Source organism: Rhea americana, unplaced genomic scaffold, assembly GCF_003343005.1.
Source record: "Rhea americana isolate MKP2758 unplaced genomic scaffold, rheAme1 scaffold_109, whole genome shotgun sequence".
Lineage (NCBI taxonomy): Eukaryota > Metazoa > Chordata > Aves > Rheiformes > Rheidae > Rhea > Rhea americana.
In genome coordinates, this window is record NW_028185139.1 from 887,069 (window position 1) to 907,447 (window position 20,379).

The window sequence follows — 20,379 nt, forward strand, 5'->3', positions numbered from 1 at the left end:
GGCGGGTGGGGGAGGGGAGGGGCGGCCCGGCCGGCCCCGGCCCCGGCCCCCGCGGCGGCGAAGTTGATCGTCGGGGCGGGGGGAAGCGGGGCCCTGCGGCGGGAGGGGGGCGGCGGCGGCGGTGCGGAGCTCCCGGCGCGCCCGCTGCGGTCACCCCCCTGCTGCGGCTGGGATCCCCGCGGAGGTGTGCCGCGGCGCGGCGCGAGGGGGGAGCGCCGGCCCGCTTTCTCGCGCTCCCTTCCTTCCTTTCTTCCTTTCTTTCTTTCTCTCTCTGTTTTTTTTTTTTTTTTTCCCTTGCCTCGCCTCTTAACGAGCGGGTGTTGCATTGCAGCAGCAGCTGGGCTTTTCCCTGTGTAATCAATAAATAGAAGTCGGGCGGGGGGGGGAGGAATCCCCCCCCTTTCGGCAGCCGTGAAAGTGTTGCCTTTGGAGATTTCAGATGTGAACGCTGAGGTGGACGCTGCTGACTTCCTTTTTAGGGGCCTGGGGGGAAGGCAGAGCTACGTTTCCCTCTGTCTTTGAACGAGGGACTTGAGCTTGATGCGRTCTCATTCATTTGAAGATAATTTTCGGCGTCCGTGGCCCGTCCCCGTACCTCCCCCCGCCCCGTTTCTCTTTAGTGCCTATTTTGTTTCTCTAATCGTCTTTCTGGATTGGTGCAAGGCTTCGTGAGAAATGTGGCTCGGGAGCCTGAATGCTGATATATTTGGGGGCGGGGGGATGTTGTGCTCTGGGTAGGCCTATGCTTTAGCCAAACAATTGGGGAAAGTGAGTGAGTTACCGTCCTTCCCCTCAAAGATACTGTCTTACTTGCGGTTGGATTTGAATCTTCTTTGTGTTAAAGATTAATGATCAAAAGCTGTAAGGTCCTTCGGAGTATAATGCAGTAAGATTTGTATGATGAAAATCRGCGAAGTCCTTTGCTGCAAAAAAGTGTCAAGCCTCTCTATAAAGTCGAGTAAAATTCTAATTACATTTTTGAACTGTGTTTTAGGGGTTTGTGTGTGTGTGTGTGCACCTTAAATGCAAGCAGTRACTTTACAGTGGGAAGTGTGGGGATTTTCTCTCTGCTTTTCTATTTAAAATCTAGTCCTGAATTTCACTCTGTTTTTCTTAGACCATAGGTATTTATGTACTGTGTTATTTTGAGTTTTGTTTTATATTRTAGTAACTTATTTTCACTTATTCATTTTGCTGTGTAGAAGTCAGATGCGCTGCAAGAGTAAAAAGTTTCAGCTTAAAAAGCTTACGGTTCATAGATTCTTTAAATTTCTTTTTAAATATTATTTTGATGGTCTTTAACACAATGAATGCTGTTAATCCAGAAAAAGTTAGTATAAATATTTTGAGAAACTCTTCTTGTATAAATTGTGCTCTTATACTGGCAAAAAGTACTTTATTTGTATTGTATGACTGAGTGAGGTAAGTTATACCAGCAAAAGTGTCCTTTTGCTGATAMATGTGTGCTAGGACTTCTGCCAGCTTCAGAGCGCAAATATTTCTCTTAAGTAGTGTAACAGGAAAGTGTCTAAGTTGGAGCTGCCCTTAGGTTGCCTATTTAGATGTTTGAATAGTTGACTTTAAACAATAGGTGTATATGGGCAAATGACCTTATAACACATCTGAAATTTCTCCCTGCTTATGCAGAATGTCAAGCTGTTGAGAGAGAAATGTAATGTCAAGCTGAGTAGTTGCTCTGAGTGGCCATTGGGTAATTCAAAGAAATCTGACTTCAAGCACTCTGCTTCCAAGCCTTGTGAAAAAAAAAAGCAGCAAATAGTACCAATTAAATTAAACAAGTTAAGAAAATGATGTGGTTAAGCAGTATTTTCTCTCTATATAGACGCTATTAAATTGGTGCAGTTTTACTTAATTGGTCCAGCATCAATACAAGGGCAAGCTTTCACTGAACACGCTCTCTTTGGACTTGTTTAGACCAAGATTGATGGTGTATCTGAAACATGTTTAAACCAGTATCTTCACACTGTATTATGTCAGGGCAGTGCCTTTTAATGGGTATTTACTAGTCGAGGCAAGTCACGATGGTGGGGGAGGAGTGAGGAGGTGGATAAAATAAATGACCAGTCAGTGTTTAATACATAATTTGTCTATATGCAAGTGGTGTTAAAACTGTTTTGTAGGTCAGTATATGGTTTGTGCTCTGATGAATACAAAAAAGAATAAATACTGTAAGTCATTCTGAAATAAGTTGAAAAAAAATAGCCTTCTGTTTCTATAATGCCCTTCCAAACACACACATGTGTTAGAAACCGTTCTTAGGCCATTCCAAGGCTGCAATAATTTCGATGACCTCTTCTTAAGATCTTACCCCTTGTCTGGGATGGTTAGCTGATCAGTTACTAAATAGCTAACTAGTTTTCCTTTTGTCAGTTAAAACTAAGTGCTATTGTAAAGAGTATCTAAATATTATTAAAAATTCCTAACAATTCAGTAACACACAAGTATCAGCAGTACAAATTGACCACAACAATTAATTTAGGTAGTGGTCTGTTTTTGAATTTGAATGAAAATTACATGATATTTGGGTAGTGTGTATTAGGCATTGTAGGTTGCAAATAAACTTTGAATCTTAAATGTCCCAATTTAAATGTCTAGCCTATGTATGAAGTTACTTCTTTCAGCAGACAAGATGAATAGGGCCTGTGTGCATCTCTCTTCCTCCCTCCCCCTTAGGTAAACAGTTGATTCCAAGGAACACCTGTTGCTTTTCCTGTATTGTAGTTAACTAACTGAGTACTGTTCTTAATATAGATGCCTGAATGCGCTTATCCCATAATAGGTGTCCAGGAACTGGGTCTATGCAGTGAGATTTTCATTTACTAGCCAACTGGATGTGGTGAGAAAAAGTAGCTAAAATATAGATGATAGCACAATTTAGTGTCCTTGTTCTAGTAATAGCATAACTTCTTTTTCTATTTATATCAGAAGAACACGTGTAAGCAGATTTTTTTGAAGAATATGTTGGGATCTGTGTTACAGAAGCTGCTCAATGTCTTACAACTCTACTGCTAGACTTGGGTTCTACAGTGATTGTTAACAGGATACTACTAAGTGTTWTTTTGTTTCTGTTTTAGTATCTGGTTCTTCCCTATGTGAACTCCAATAAAAATGAACGAGCTTTCCAAGATTTTTTTTTTGTTTGTTTTTTAAATCAAGTTGTACAGTTTTCTCTTAGGACTTCTACATCCATTTCTTTGTATGTGGAAAGAATAGTTTTTCATTAGTGTGCTAGTCAGAAACCAGGCTACTTATTCTAACTTCTTTACCCAAGTTGYAAGAACTGGAAAAGAAACAGTATTTTTGAGAATTCTAAATTCTATACTTACTGAGCCCAGTATATTCATTTGTATTCATAATGGGCAACTACCACATATTATACATGTGGATGCTGATTCTAAATTTAGATAGGGCAAGCAGCTAAATTATTGAAACTTTTTTTTTTTTTTGAAAATCATGCCACATCCTCATTTGTGATTTCAAAATTTTGTGGTCTCTTTAAGCCACATTAAAAGTCCTATTTACTTACATTCAGTAGCTTTTTCTGCTCAAATATGTTGCTTTAGAACATAATTCATGTTATTTTTTAGAAGTTAGTTTATTTTTTGCCTTGATTAGTAAACCTTTATTATATTTTAAATACTGTGTTAAGATATYTGGCATCATATATATATATATCTTTTTTTCCCTAATGCATTAGTGGAAGCCCAAGACAGTAACAACTATACGTGTACCTTCCTTAGCACTAGGAATTCTTGAAGGATCCCACACGCATGTCTTAGGGTTTCTAGAAAAGAGAAGTGCAAGAACGTTATGCTTTTACTGACAGTAGTATCAGTCTTCTGCAATAACTATAGCTATTTAAGGTAAAATATCAGAGTAGAAGCAGCCATTCRTTTCAATGCGGCTGTTGAGATGCTATTACCATGTTTTAATACATGATACATCAATATATAGGATAACACTCTGGAGTTTTGCTTTTGTTTTAGCTCCTAATACTTATACAAATAACATTTGAAGTAGAAAGCTTAAKTCAGTTAAATATTTGACAAAATGTTAGGAGTGCAAGCAGGCAGTTAAATTAGACTGGGTACACACAACTGCAAACAATACAGTGCCTAAAAATGCTCATATCTTAAGTAAAATTGGAAGTATAGGCAGATTCCCCCCCCCCTTTTTTTTTTCTTTTTCAGGTGGGTACAAGAATTCAGGTTATTTTTCTTGTTCTTAAGTAAACTAACAGATGGACTTAGTCATCTGTCTGATAGAAGTGCAGACTTTAGCTAGCACTTTATTTGTGACAGTTGCAAGTAATTCTTGGACTGGTTGGTTCTGCCCACCTGATATGGAATCTGACAACTGTTTTGCTCTCAGGGTCTCTGGAGAGAATTTAGTGAATTAATTTGATAGTAAAAGTTTAAGTCTTTAAAAGATGACTGCGTGAATGGAGCGTGTGTGAGTTGGAATACAGATTGTTTAGAAAGAGCTATTTTTGACCATCTGACCAATTATGCTGTCAGCTTCTAAAAATTAGAAACGGTTTAGGAGTATGTGTAATTCAGGAATGCTCTCTGAGAGTCTATACAAGTTTTCCTTGACTCTAATTCAGGACCTGCGCATTTACTGTTGGAGTTCAGAAAACAAGGCCAAGTTAGTTAGCTTCCTACTTCAGACCATTATAGTGTGAAAGCTCTTTTTCTACACTTCCATAAAAAGGAGAGGAATTCTTTCAGCACCTGTTTCAGTGGATGCTTTCCTAATACGCTTAGGCAGGGCATAAGTGAAATATCTCAGCCCTGCCTTAGGCATATGGAATACTTTGTAATGAGGGCTCTGCTTCCTGCCATGCCAGTGCATTTCATGCAGAACTGTTACAAAAGTGAGTTACTGAACCACTGGATAGAGTCACGTGCTTTCATTACTAGAGAGCAAAATATACTTTGTAAAACAGGTATTAATTTCTTCTTTACTTTGACCTTTCATCTGGAATTGCTCTTGACAGTTCGTGCCTGCTTCCGCTCAGCATTGTAGAAATAAATGTGCAGACTCTCAAAACATTAGACATCTTTAGGCTTTAAGAGTGCGGTAGTGCTAAGAGAAAACAAATATGTGCATTTTGTAATTTGATTCAAAAATTTAATTTTAGAAGAGGCTAGAAGTAAATGTAGCAGAGACCAAAGTACTACAGCCCTAGCTGAACAACTTAAGTATACTTAAAAAGCTTTTTATGACACTTATCTTCCTCCTTCCCTCCCTTTCCTTTCCCTGCCATGCCAGTCCTTGTGAATTGTGTAAAGCTACCTTGTGTTCTTCAGCTGTTGGCATCTCTCTTCAGACTAATATGGGAGCAAAACCACTTTTGTATCTGTCAGGACTAAAACCTGCCAGATGAAAAGCCATGCTGTGTCCCTCTCTTACCTTAACTTCCATGTATTTTCATAAATTTGAAAAATGATGAGATACATATAGGTAGGTAACTTTTTTCTATTGAATATACAGAATCTTTTTTCCTCTTATAGAAATGGCTGTAGCACCTTATTTTAACTTTTAGATTTTCTAATTTAAAAAATAAAACCACATSTATAAGTGACTGAGTTTCAAGTAGTTCTGCCTTGTTTTAAAAAGCTCTACACAAATACAGATTTATTGGAAGATGTTTGGTTTTCTTTTAAATACTTCTAATAAATTTATTGTTATAAAAATTTATAAGCCCCCCTTCTGTCACTCATTACATTCACTGTAGCTGTTTCCCAGCGAATGTTTAAATAGTTCTTAAAAAAATAAAAAAAAGGTGGAAATTATGCTCATCACCTTTTGATGTAGTGTCATGCATCTAATGCTCCTTATGTTACAGTTCTGTGGACATTTATGGACAACTTAAGGACCTGATTCCTGTGAGAAAATGTAACATTCCTTCTGCACTGGTCTGTTTTAGTACCCAACCACTAGACAGCCCCGTGGGGAAAAGGGGACTGTTCAGTGCCATGTTAGATGAATTGTCGAATGTCTTTGGATTAGTCTTTCCAGTTGAACTGCTAGTAAGAAGTATGTTTTTTGAGAATYGATGCACAAATGAATGCAAGGAGTTAAAATAAGATTCTCTTATTCTTGCATAAATAATTTTTAGACAGAATTGATTAAAAGAAARCAATAAATATTCAGGCAAAAAGTCTGCTCTCTTTAGTTGCATATACTGAAAATTCTTCAGGCAAAGCTGGCTTATATAAAGAAAGAATAGTAAAACCTATTTCAGTTTAGTCCAAATGAAGTCCCAAACTAGTATGCTTGTCCTCTGGTGATGCATGTGGRTATTTTGGGTGGAGTGTGTGCGTGTGTCTGTGTTTTTGTTTGTTTGTTTTCTCTCTCCTCTCTCCTCAGCACTGGCACCCAGTAAAGCATGGGGGAGAGAACTGAAAACTAATTGCACTCTAGATGATGATACAAAAATGCTACTTTGCTGGACTGGTATGCTGCCAGAAGTAACTATATAAACTCCTACTTTGCAGCACAAACAAAACTGAAAAGATTTTGTTTCACAGTCTCTCATTCTGCTGTTATTCTTCCCAAATTTGAAATTTCTTTTYAGTTTGCTGAATTGAATTATGAAATAATTTATACTTATTGCAAATTCCGTTACAAAGGTGAGATCTGACTGTTGTATGATTTCAGCATACTAGCCACCTAGTTAAAAAAAAAAAAAAGTTTTAACAACCCATAAATTTAGCAGAATGCGGAAAAACCAAGAGTAGTCAGTGATATAGCTAAAATCTATTATCCCTTAGTTGCAACTTTATAATGGCTAGAGAAATATTCTAATTTTCTTTCAAGAAGAAAATCAACATTTATATAAATATTTCTATATATATATAATTCATGTTTTTATATATATGTAAAGAGGTCACTTTCCTTAAAACAATATAATAAAATACAGTTGCATTCTCATTTTTTTTAATTCCCTTGACTGTTGTAATTTCTCACTTTTTTTGTAGGTTATCTTGCACTGATACCAGGCTTTTGAATTAAATGATTCATTTTCAAATAGTTAAGGGGACCTTTTATTGTGGTCTCATCACAGCTGAGGAACTACTGCTAAATAATTTTATATTTCAGCTGTATAGACCAATGTATGTTTTGGTATAGGGTCATATCCACTGGTATTGCTCTAGATCTTTTAGGGGTTTTTATTTAAGTCACATTTTTCTAACTGTGTGGGGCTGAAAATGCAAACACTAAGTGGGAATATGRTTAGGATTCTGTTCTGTCTCATACTTTTTCAACATAACTTTCAATACTGTTGTATTTACAGTATTTTTACTGTCATTGATGGGAAGAGGCAATCGGTACATTTAGGTTACGTTCAACTTTCTGACTGACTTAGCAAATCTGATGTCGGTGTGTACCCTGAATAACTCTGGGCCTGGAATCTTGATAGTATTGCTTCTTAAATTTGTTAGCTATAGAAATAGCTACTGTTAAATAACAAGTATTTATTCAGGCAGCAAACTTCAAATTATAGCCAAGGCAAGATTTTTTTTTTCCCAACAAATATAACATTTATGTTGCTAATGGGCTATAATGAAGAATATTGCTGATAGTTATCTTGAAAACATGTTTTCTTGGTATATTTTTCTATTCTATAAAAAATTGTTTTTCCTTCTCTTTGCTTTTTTAAGAGTGGAGTCTCTTATAGACAGTGTGCACACATAGGAGGGTGTACATCTTTTATTTCCTCTTCTGTGCTGATTTTTTTTTTTATGTATTTGTGCTGATGGGCAGTACATAATACTTCGGCAGACGTTAGTGATTCAGATGGAAATGTTTGCGTAGAACCACTGATTTTCAATACATATCTAATACTCAGAACAACAGCAAATCTGAAGATAATTATTGTGATGATAGCTTCCTGCTCCTAGCTCTAGGTGTTCCTAATACTTCAAGTTGAACTCTTCGTACACATAGTCAAACAAGACTCCCTAGAAAGGAAATGGGCACTATTTAGACATAACTGATACTAAGGAGGAAAAAACTTCTCTTAGCAGTGATTGTGTTCTATACTCTAGGTCAATGTGGAAAGTCAATTATGTTGCTGTTGGCTGTTTCAGTTCGTCTCAACTTTAATACTACTGAAGTAKTATTGCAGATAAACTGTAAATACTAGGTCTTCATTAGTTAAATTAGCACTAAATGCAGTTAAACTACAACTAAACAACAGGGTGTGTTTTGGCAGAAAAGAAACAGAAAAAAAGGAAAGAAACTTCCTGGATTTAACTGTATTCCACATGTAAGAGTAGTAGCATGATTAAACAGGTCAGTGATGTAGTTCAACTGACCTGAAATGCAGTAGTGGGTTTTAGATGGAAATTTTGACTTGAGATTGAGARAGGACACTTGAGCATCAAGTGCAAACAAGAAGTATATTAAACCTATCGTAACTTGTATATGTTCCGTTGTAATCTCAAGGAATGTAGTAGAACCATTATTTGTGCTAGTTTCCACAGTATAATGTGATGAGTATAGCAGCCTTTATTTYAGCAATCAACTTAGTTAACTGCAACATGTATGAATCTTTTTCAAAATTAGTATTGCCAAACTTACACATTTGAACTTAAAACTAAGTGATAAGGAGAGGAGGCTTGTAYATCAGTGTACATGGACTCTAGGGCTTCATTTTTTATTTTGCTGCTGTCTTAGAAAAGTCTTTTTWTATATTAAAAAGTTTGGAAGATTAGTGCACCTTGGACTTCCTGATTTGATGTTCTGTAAAAATAAATTTTAAAACCAGTGGATACTCCTGTATATTGGTTATTTGCTGCACTTTTTATTCAGTAATACAACGGTTTTGTGGTTCTGTATTTGCTAGTGTTTCCAAAAATGGCTAAGTACCCAAATAGGTAGCAATAAGATTAACACAAAGGTTGTCTTGTAGCTTATGAAACTGTTGTTTTAGCTGTGTTACTCTAAGGATGTAAAAAAGGCAACAGTTTTATAAGGAGAGGTAATATCTCTTATTAGATCATGTACCGTGCTGGGGAACAGGGCATAGGCAAGCTTTTAGTTTTTGAGAAAGTTATTCTTGAGAAAGTTATTAAATTCTTTGGAGACACCATGTGGAGACTTTGTACTGCTTGGATTGTTGCAGGCACTTTCCAGATACAGACAGACACACATTTTTAAATAGGTAGCTCATCGTTTTCRTATCTGACCTAGTAACAATATTTGGTAGAATTCTTACTTTAAAAATGAATTAGATGCTTCAAAACAGTAGTTTCAGGATATTGTTAAGACGATCATTTCTTTTTATATTAATCTGTGAGCATGATGCCTGCATAAAGAAAGGGAAGATTGCATTGTAGAGAAGCTGTGAAAATAGTTTTCAGATGTTACTCTTCCTATGTAAAGTGTGAAGGTATATATTCTTTTGAAGTATCTGACTCTTGGAAATCATTAGCAAAAGTGCTCAGGGGAGTGCCTTGTTTGAGGAGTCCAGCTGTGGGATTGTTCTGGAGGGGCTGTGTTGGCCACTAGTGCAGCTGTGTATAGGTAAATGTGTAAGATGCAAACAACGGTGGATCTTGTTAGAAGGGTTGCATCTTCAGACATGACTAATGCTTAATAATACTTAATAGTAGGATTTAATTTTTGCCTTGTTGGAAGTCCCTAGTTAGTCATCACAGGATAGAAGAGTGTACAGTCAAGCCCGCTCTGAGCACTTTGAATATCTCGCCTTCAATTCATGTATTATCCTTTACTTGAAAAAGTGGAGGCAAAATGCGCAGCTCGCACCCCTCGCACTCTTCCCTGCCCCAGCAATGAACAAAGCGCGCTTCCTGGTACATGCTGTTAACCTCTGCATGGTGCCGCCTGTGAAGGAGTTGACTTGTTTAGGATTTCCTGTATTTGACACATCGTTTTCACCTTCTGACAGGTGTCTGATTTCTAACAACTCTGTTCTGTGGCTTCCTAGTTATGAATACAAGGGGAGATCAAGTGATTCTATTTTAGGGAAAATTCCTCACTATTTTGAATTGGAAAGTATTTGTAAGCTTGTACGTTCATGGTATATTCTGCCTTCATAATTTTGTTTTCTTTAATTTATCATGCTTTTCATGTACTTGTTTTGTAAACATTGTAAGGATGAAGACTGAACTGTTATAGTGTAACTTCTAGGAAGCATTTCAGGTTAGATGACTTGTATTGTGGCAGTCTCCATATTCAACATCCACGCACTTCATATCTTGCGTTTTTCCTTCTAAATTGAACTTAGCTCCCTATCTTGAAGTATACCTGCCGTTGGGGTATACCCCAAAGCCCAATCATTTGGTATTTTAGTTGTGATTCTCAGGGAGTCTAGCATTGCCTTTTCTGAGAATGAGGAGGATGTTTAAAATAAACAAAAATTCAGTGTTTCTTTTCTTTTTTCTTTCCTTTTTTTTTTCAGATTCATGATATATCATTTTACTGGCAGTTGAGTAGTTAAAGATAATTGTTGACCCATCTTAACAATATAAAGTCTATGGTTGCAAAGGGAGAGTAAAATAAAARTAGAAACCTCTTTTGTAGCACTTGCTCTGTACTGGAGAAATGAAAAACATACATAAGAGCKACGATAATTTTCCCATCCTTGGGGAAGAGGGAAGGAGGGATCTTTTTGCAATTCATGTTGGCTTATCAAGAAACTTTTGTCTCATGAAGAGGAACACAGTTTGTCCAGAGTTCTCAAACGTGAGCTTCAAAATTCTTAACAGGCTCTGATTCAAAAAAAAGTGTGAGCTGAAGCACATTTTTAATTTTTTTGGAAAAATGTGAAGGAGATGAAAGCAAACTATTCAGAAATAGTCTGTCCTACAGACTTTGCTTCTAGATTTTTTTTGAACTTTATATTTTTCTGTAGTGTATAGTCTGACAATCAGGCATAAAATGATGAAAGCATTGTGCACTTAAGAATTGAAGTGTTATGCATCTGAAGAACTTTGTCATGGATGTTACTATTGAATTAAGATATTCCCTATTAGTGGACATAAATAAGTGCATCGTAGCAATGAATCCTCTCTCAGAAGTACCATATACTCCAAGCACTTAAATGTGCAGAATCTTTTTAACCTGGAACAAAATAAATGCTGGATCTCATACCCTTGGTTAGAGCAGTGATAAGGGTAATTGTTTATGCTGTGAGTGTTTTCTTTTTCAGAAAGACTGGGGTTTAATTGTAGCTTGGCAAGTTAAAAAAAAAAAAAAAAGTTCCATATTGTTTTTCTGCAGTAGATTCCTGTTGCTATGCAACAAACAGACTGTCACTTAGTACAGGATAAATTAAATTTGTATTCCCTGCACATATCTCTGCATGTTCATTTTATACTTGAACAGGAGGGTATGGTTTTGACTTCCTGTAGGACTCTAGTATGGAGTGTACGTTTTAGTTTCTATTCTGATACTTGCTGTAACTGTGGTTACATGAACGTACTTGCATAGCCTTTCTTTGTTTTCAGATGTATAGGACACCTGTGCAATATAATCAGACTTCTAGCCAGACAAAAAGGGGTTGTAGTTATGTTCCTGGAGGTGGGATGATATTGCCAAGCAACATGTTAAGACTTCAAAAGGGAGAAATTTCTTGTATAGAAAACTCTTAGGTTATGAATTCTGAAAATCTTTAAATATAATATAGAAAAAGTTCAGGTGGCACTCATTAAAACTTTGAACCAACAGATCTGGTTAATTTTTAATGACTAATAAAATGATGTTTTAATTTATTTACGACCTACTCCTACCCCCAACTGAAACGACAAAAACAACCAGTCCCAATACCCATACTCTTTATATCCATTCTAGATGGATTCTGGAATAAATGTTTAGTGTGTGTGTGTTTGGGAAAACTGTGTTCTCTGGCTGTGAAACCAGTAATTAAGTAATGGACAAGTAACAACATCTGGTAAGGCAGTATTTCATAATCAAAATTGAGTTCCATAGCGGATAAGAAGGCAAAAATAGTACTTGTAAGCTGGAAGGACGTTAATTTGATCTTTGCTTCAAAGAATATTTAGATGACTGAAATACAGAAACTTGAAAGTTGCAGGGTTTTAACACTGCTTTCAAGAATAAAATGCATCCATTGTATCTTATGTGACAGGAGGGTTATTTTGTATAGTAATTTTATTTTAAGCAATACTGTGAATTCTATTCTGGATTTTGAAATCTAGTTTACAAAATTTAACCTGAAATTGAGTTAGATGCTGAAATTAGCAGGTGAAATATTTGTCGTTTTTTTTCTACTCTTGGAATTGGAATGTGGCGTTTTCTAATGTTTCTTACAATCCTCAGTCTGAGGCAGACTTGTATGTAGCTATTTTGCTAATCTTATTGTAAACCTACTGTTGTGTGTGGCTGTTTAATAGAGCGAGTGGCTGTTTRATAGAGTGGAAGTGGAAGAGTCAAAGGGAAATTAAGAAAGATTAGAAACATCTTGCCATGCAGTTTTCTTGCTCTTGTTTTGCCAAGGAAATGCATCAAATATATGAAGTGTCATTAAAAGAACGAGCAACTTTTAAAATATATAAATATAATACCATTTTCACATAACCTACTGCTTAATGCAGAGCCCGTTTCTGATGTTCAYGTGCATATTCCAGGGCAGAAAAAATAAAATCTGTTTCTTTGAGTACATAAAGAGCACTTGAGACGGCTAAAAGCAACTTGGACATTCTGTGTCTGGAGGGATCAAAACTGAGCTCTATCACAGAGAAGGGATGTAAAGACATGGAGGGGAATGTTTGGGGGTTTTTGGTTTCTTTTTTAGAAAGGTGAATCCTTGCTTCTGTTTCAGAACTGTTTGGAGAGAATAAAAGTACTGCCTATGGCTCTTTAATATTATAATCACACTTTTTAATGTTTTCTTTTGGTACAAGAAACAGTAGGAATTCCTAAAACTGCCTGATCTTCTTGAGCATGCGTCTRTGTGTGGAGAAGTAGTTTCAATGTGAAACTAAGAATTTTATCTGAAATCTTAATGCAACTAAGTTACTGTATTTTATTGTGTGAAATCAAACAATCCTAGAACCTGCTCAGGAAAATGAGAAAATTGAGATGTAAGTTGCAAGTAGTGCTTTGCTGGGCTGCTTAAATAAATCTTAAAGGAACTCAAAGTAGAAACTGGGTGTCCTAAAAACATTTTGGTTGTAGAATAAACAGTATTTGAAAAGTTAAATGCTTAAATGCTAATCTCCCCCTCCCCCCCAGGTATCTAAAATATCCCTCCACTTTTTTCTATTTTTACCTAGATTCAGCTGTCATGTTGCTGGAAATCTCTTAATTTCTTTTGTCACATAGCCCACCCTAGCCCCTTTTTCCTCTGTTTCAGTCCGATAACAGTTATGATTTTGCTTACAGCCAGTGAAGGCTGAGAAAAATTCCACAGAAATTGTCCAAGTCAACTTCAGAATGGAGAGGGGAAACAATTGAGAGAAAAAAATAACAACAAAGAACAAACAATATTTAGCCTTTTTCCTTTGCTACTTTCAATTTTTTCTTCCTTTTTTTTTGTAAGATTGATTGTATTGTACATCACAGTAGAATGGCATAAGAATCCCAAATGAACAAAAGGATCCAGAAGTAAAGCAACTCAACAATTCATTTCCAGTGGTTGCCATCTGAAGGCAGTTGATGCATGGACAATACATAATATTCTGATATTTTCTTGTAGCTCAGGTGCTATGTTGCTTTTAAATAGGGGTGTTACTGAATAGTCAGAGTTTAGTATCCTCTTACCCAAAGTCCTGAAGTTAGGACAAATCTTGTAGACTTGATATAATTAGTCTGATGTTTATTTCAGCTGTTGAAAATAACGCATTTCTTATGTGTGCTTAATCACAGCTCTTGGTCATGAATACCTATATGTATATATTACACACAGAAGTAGGTCAAAAGAATGTCAGTTACATAGTAACTGTAAGTGATGGTGCTTCCCTCTGCCCCCAGGATGGATTCTGGTTTGCAGAAAAAAATAAGTTGCGAGGTGGAGTGTGGGGTGAGTTTTTGGTTTTGTTTTTGTATTGGCTTGTGTTGTAGAGGTTGTAAAGTCTGTAATGAATGAGGTAGGAAAGCAGTAGAAGAGAGGGTGGTGTCATGGTCTCGGCTGAGTGTGTTTTGTAAGAATGGGCTGCTTTTCTTTGTCAAGGGGTTTCTGTCCTTTGGTGCTGGTAAAGTTGTTCAAAGTTGTGAATAGTTATGTCCCAACTCATTTCCTTATTGAGTGATTTGACACTGCGGCCTAATCTTTAAACATGAAACTATTCAGCATATACCTTAATCCTTCAGAACATAGCGTGTTGTATGGCTACTGAAGACAACGGATTCAAGATTATTTTGGACCGAATGATCAAGATTAGAAGACAGCGCACACATTGCGCTTCAAGTTGTCGTTGGAGGAAYGAACTTCACATCTGTTTCCCCTTTTAACTTCCAACTTTTAGCAGCTTCATAAAAATAAACAAATTTGAGGTTCTCAAATGCTATGTTTGACACTGCATAAACAGGTGAGGAAATTCTGAATTTGATATTCGGAACAAAGTTTGATTAACACAATAAAAAGTCACTGCCCGTTGAATAAAGGAGAGAAAGCAAATACTGACTAGTTGTTCACTCGGTCATTAACCCATCCATCTGAAGCCAGAGGTACTGTCTGAAAAGAGGTATATGAGAAGAGGAGTAATTATATAACTAAGACTTTTTTAGAAATATATTTTAACTGACTTCTTCCTTTCATATACAAGCAACCAGAATTTTGTTAATTCTTAACTCTTATGTTTTTTCACTCTGAAAGTTTTTGAAAGTGTTGTTTTTTTGTTTTTTGGTATATTATAGTGTAATTTCTCTTTTCATTAAAAATGGAAATAATGAGCCAAATATAGTATGGCACGACATCTGAACTACGCATAGGTTATCAAGAGATTTGGAACRTCTAGAATCACAGCAGCCTGTGCTATCTGAAATAAGAGTAACTCTTAGTAGTTCTCATCCTATTTGTAGACTGTACACGTGCAGGAAACTGGAAATGGTGATTGGGACACTGTACTTACCAGAGATAAATTGAAGCTAGAGGAAATAAGCTCTGCTCTGTGCTCTGCATCTAATCAGTTACTAACTTCATTCAAACAAGATGCATCAATATTTATTTGTCAATGTTTATGATAATACTGGGAAGAACCTTAACACTTAGCTTGTTCTTCACAGCCTTTGTATGGGGCAAATCGTGTAGCTTTTTATGGAGATACTTTGAATTAATGTATCTTGATCTCTACTGTTTACCTGAAATCCATCAACTTTATAAACAGAGTTCAGGCATCTCTTGCCAGATAACGTTCACCTGACTTCTGTAATGAGATGGTCTGTTTAGACGACTRCTTTAAGAATATAAAAGGTTCGGCTCTATACCTTAAGATGTGTTGCTTGTATCTGTTTTGGCTAAATGACAGATGCAGATCTGGTTATTAAGGAGGAAGATGTTGTGGTACCATCAGAGGGCAGCAAGAAGTTGTTTTTCATAATAATTTGCCATGTTCTCTGTGATATCTTGTAGGGGCTATCTGGGGAAAAATGATGCCAGGGAGAAGTCTGTGGGATGACATGTTTTTCCTGTAGGCTGTAATTCAGGCATTTCTGTTGAATACATCTCYGTGGTCTGAGGTGGTATTGCCTTTACCAGGAAACTTGCTCCTTTTTTTAATTATCTTTGGAGTTTTTGTCTCACTATCTGATTTAAATTTATCTGCAAGTTAAACCAGTTATACTAAGTGACACTAACTGTGGACATAGAGAGCAGTTTATTCTCTTTGAAGCTGCCTCTAGTATATGTCAAGGCTGATGCTTCCCGTAAGTCTTTTCTAGATTAAACCGAACAATTTCATTAGTGTTTTGTTGGGGACTATTTTTTGTTTGTGTTTAAGATCTTCTGTTACAGACTTCTTTTTGAAGAGTACTACTTGAGACAAGACTTGTCATCCACTCTCATGTACTATCCTACAATTTTTCACTAGAATACTTCTAAATGAAGATTGATCTTTTCTCTGTTTGCATCCTGTTTCCAGTATGCCTCTATTACTCAGAATTCTTAGTTTGTCCTTCTCTACGTTTGCATCTACTTCCAGGTTGGTGTCTTCTCTGAATATAGTAGGCATGCGCTGTTCCATTTCTCTGTTTCTAATGCAGCACAGGCCCTGCAAAACTGCATATGATGTATTTGGTCTGAGTGTAGCATTGGTAGATGCTATCTTAGCATAGTTTTCAAAACTGCTTTCTCCTTCCTGTATAGAAATTTTTGTCTAGACCTGTTTTTATACCATACAATACCATATAAAATACTGTCGAGAACCAAGCTATCATATGGCATCTACTGTTTCTCTATAATGACTAGCAAGAATATTAGATTCCATGATGATATTTGAGGTATCAAGTGGAAAAAGATTAGCTTTTTGGGATCCAACTGAGTCTAGCAATTAATGGGGTAGGATGTTGTGTCAGGTTATAGCCTACTGAAAAAAACTTAAAAGAGGGAACAAGGTTGGGTTTTGTGTTTTTAAAAAGAAAAAAAAATACCTTCAGCTCTGCTCTTGTACAGTAATGTAACTACAGTACACTTCCRATCTTTCTTCTCCATACCTATTTGTTGCATACTTCTGATAAGTCTGGATCAAATTGAAAGGATTTTATGTACTGCAATGGAAAGTAGTTCTGTGCTGAATCAAAACTGCTTGAACTTGCTCTAACTTCCAGGGGAAACTTCAGAATTTTATTAGAGTATGGTGTATTGTCTTAGCAATAGTCTAAATGAAGTCTAATATGTTAGAGAATATTCTGAGACTTCTAGTCAGTGTATTCTTTTCATACGTTACACACTAATTGTTTCTAGAGTAAAATATTTTACTTGAAAAAATAATTCTATAATTAAAGTTTCTTTGTTTTGCACTGTCAGAGTTAATTCCCCTGTGATGTAATTAGCAGTACTCATAGCTTCTGCGTCCAGCAAAATGTTACCTGAAAAGATAGGTGCCGTTTGCTGTCTTTGTGTGTGGCTTATTTGTGTTTCATAGCAGCCAAGTRTTAAAAATGCTGCTGTGCGGTATTACTGAATGTTAATTTTCTGTGTAGCTAGTGGTACTTTAGAGAATGAGTGAATAAGCCATTAAACTGGTAATCATGGATTACTTGCTTTTGGGAACGTGCTGAATTTTCATTAAATTGTTGGTATGTCAAGTAATCTATTTTTTTTCTTGTTGAAGCTGCTTTTTTTTTCCTGCCATTTTCTTCAGCCTTCAGCGTGTCTGTGCTAAAGTTCTTTTTTGCTGAACAGCTTGAAGAAAAACATGTAAAGCTTTTAGTTTTGTTTTCCTTTGTGTTGCTACGAGGCAGAAATAAGGGAATATAGGTGCTAGTACAAGCTACTATTTGTAGTTAGTCATTTCTTGGAGTTCTTTTACCTACTGTGTACTGCTGAATATCTTCAGATTCAAATGAGTAACTTTATGCTGCTTATCTCCCTATCAGATGTTACGCTTAACACTCCTCTGAAAACAAGGAAGAGTAGATCAAAAAGGGAAGAGGAGTGTATGGTGGCTACTCAGTCTTTTTATCCAGCTCTAGCTAATGCATGTACAGAAAAAATTAACTTACTATCCTAAGTAAAATCCAGAGGTGTGAAGTAAGTGATAATTTTCCTTAGCAGTAGCATCACTTTTGTCTCAAAAATGAGTGTTACTCTTCACTCCCAACTGTACCTTCTAATTGGCAGGCTGACCAAAGGGACAAATTCAGATTYGAAATAGGTACTTGCATTTTAACACTGTTAGCAGAGTTCTTAATGGCACAACTACTTTGTTTTTTTTTCACTTGGCAGATAATGACCTTCTCTTAGCTCGACCTGCCAAGTGTACTTTCCAGATGATTATTCCAGGTTACAAGCATCTGTAAGTGCGATGCTCTGGAGAACATACTTGAGGCTGGTTTGGTTTTGTGGCTCACAGGTCATGGAGGAGCTACCAAGAAATAATATAAAGAAAACTTGCTTCTTAGTGATTTTTTTTCTTGTGTCAGTGTGTATGTCTGTTCTACTTCTGTATTTTAGCTCAGTAGTTTTGGAACTGAATTATGTCCAGCCAAGATGAACAGTGTTTATGAAGCTATCTGATACCACTACCTGATCTGTGCTTTGTCTGTGCCTCAGTAAATGCTGATGAGTGATGTCTAGCATTTGTTAAAATTGCAGCTTATTTATTGCAAACCTAGTTTTGTGGAAATCAGAAGCAGAATCGGAACTAATTTTTGCCTAAAACTGCACATGTYTAGTGCTGCTATTCTTGTCTTAAGTTAATTGAAGAGAGTATTTAAAAGAACACTGTTTTATGGAATGTCAATTAAAAGTATGCAAAACAGTAGCTTGTGAATGTGTGATTGGAGTTAGCTGAAGAAATATCAGCTGAAATATCAATCCTAAATTTAATTTATTTATTTCTTGATGTCTTGTTTACAGACTAGGTTYCTGTCTACAGTGCTACTCTTTCCTGGTTTTAAAATGTCTTGATTTGCGGTTTAGGTGAGACTGTCAGCTCAAACCAGTTTAGAGTTGATTTGCTTAAACTTGTCTTCAGAGAGTTTAATTTAAAAAGCCATTTTTAAAAATGGCCTGAGGGTACAGAAGACCCTAGGCAYGAGTTCTGTATCCCTTCAAATCCAGTTTGGGGAAGACTTCAGTGACGTAGCACGTGCACTTCGTGTGACCAGGGTGAAAAATGTTGGGCTTATTTGCAGCTCTGTTTGATCTGTGGAATGCACCGCATCTATTGTCAGCGCTGCAGCTGAAGCCGGGGCAGGAGCTGGTTTTCCCTTTGCACGTTGTCTAGACAGACCTGCTGCACTGCTGGGTAGTTCTTGAGTAGCCCGAGGTGATAGTCTTGGCAAACTTGCTGTTGTTTTCATATCTGTAGGTAGCTGAGATATGGGACACCATGACTTAATGTGGTTGGTTTTACGTTTAAATTCTCTGGATGGCTATAGACAGTATCTCTAGAAACATATGAAGTTTGCTGTATTTAGTTTTCCWTTTCAGTCTAGAGGCTTTTGGAAGTACAAGCATTCATCTTGGATAATTCCATATCACCGAACTTAAAACTGTGTGTTAGTAATGAGGAAAAGATTGTTAACATCTAGCCTGTAAATACAAAAAAGTCGCTAAGCCAAATGTGTGCTGCTTTGCTGCTGTCTGTTGCAGAAGGTGTCATCTTTTCTTTATTATATAGTGTACAATCTGAACACTGAATTCCCCACAACTTTATCATGGTGTTCACAAATCTGCTTGTTGTCTAAAATTCAGTACTAGTCTACACTGTACTTTACGTTGTGTWGTTTTTAAATTTCTTTGATAACATACTAGAGGCATGTAGCCATGGTTTTCTGATGTTGTGTGATAACTAGAAAACAGTGGTTTCAGGGCTTTGATCTAGGTTAGTTKGTTTGTTATGAGATATTAAACAAGAATATATCTAGTGTAGTAATATATTACTTTTAAATCATGCAAATAGGTTAGAAAGCTGTTATATTTAAAAATAATGGCAGAGATTTAAATAAAAACAAAAGAGCTTACTAGGGTTTTCCCACTGTTGATATTTTTSGGCAGTGCGGCTGTTTTCTCCATTTAAAAATGGACTTCCTTCTGACTATTTTAAACAATAGGAAAAAACTCCTCATCTAAAAGACTTTGCTTCCTATCTTAGATACAACTCCTCTGATAACAAATCAAAGAAAACAGGATGTATAATTCAACCAAAACATGTTTCAGTGTTGTAGGATTCCCTGTGGAGGGGTTAAGKTTTGTGTGAAGCAGAGAGATTTCAATATTATAGTGACATTTAAAAATGAAAAAAAATGCCCTATGGGGGTCAACCAATAATTGATGTAGCCCAGTGCTCTGTCCCTGAGAGTAGCAATGTGGGGCACCTTTCTGGAAAGTGAGTCTCCAGCCACCTAGTCATCACTTTTACTCTCCCTGCATCCTAGAAGCCGTTGTTGRATTAGAGATGTTATGGATATGCCTTTTGAGTCTTTCTAGCATTTTTTTTTAAGAGCATATTGCCCATGAATTCTTCTAATCCCTTTTTAGCCTCCTGATACTCCTTGCCTTCGTAACTTCCTCCAGCAACAAATTCTGGAAATTCACTATCTCTTTTTTTTTTCACCTGTAGAGGTAGGTAGATGGTACTATTAAATGAAATCAAAACTTCMAATTTTGCAACTAGTTTCACTTTAGCTCCCCTCATTATGTGTTCTAATTCTGTTGGACGGTCTGTGTTATGATCTGTAGTACAACGCATTGAATTC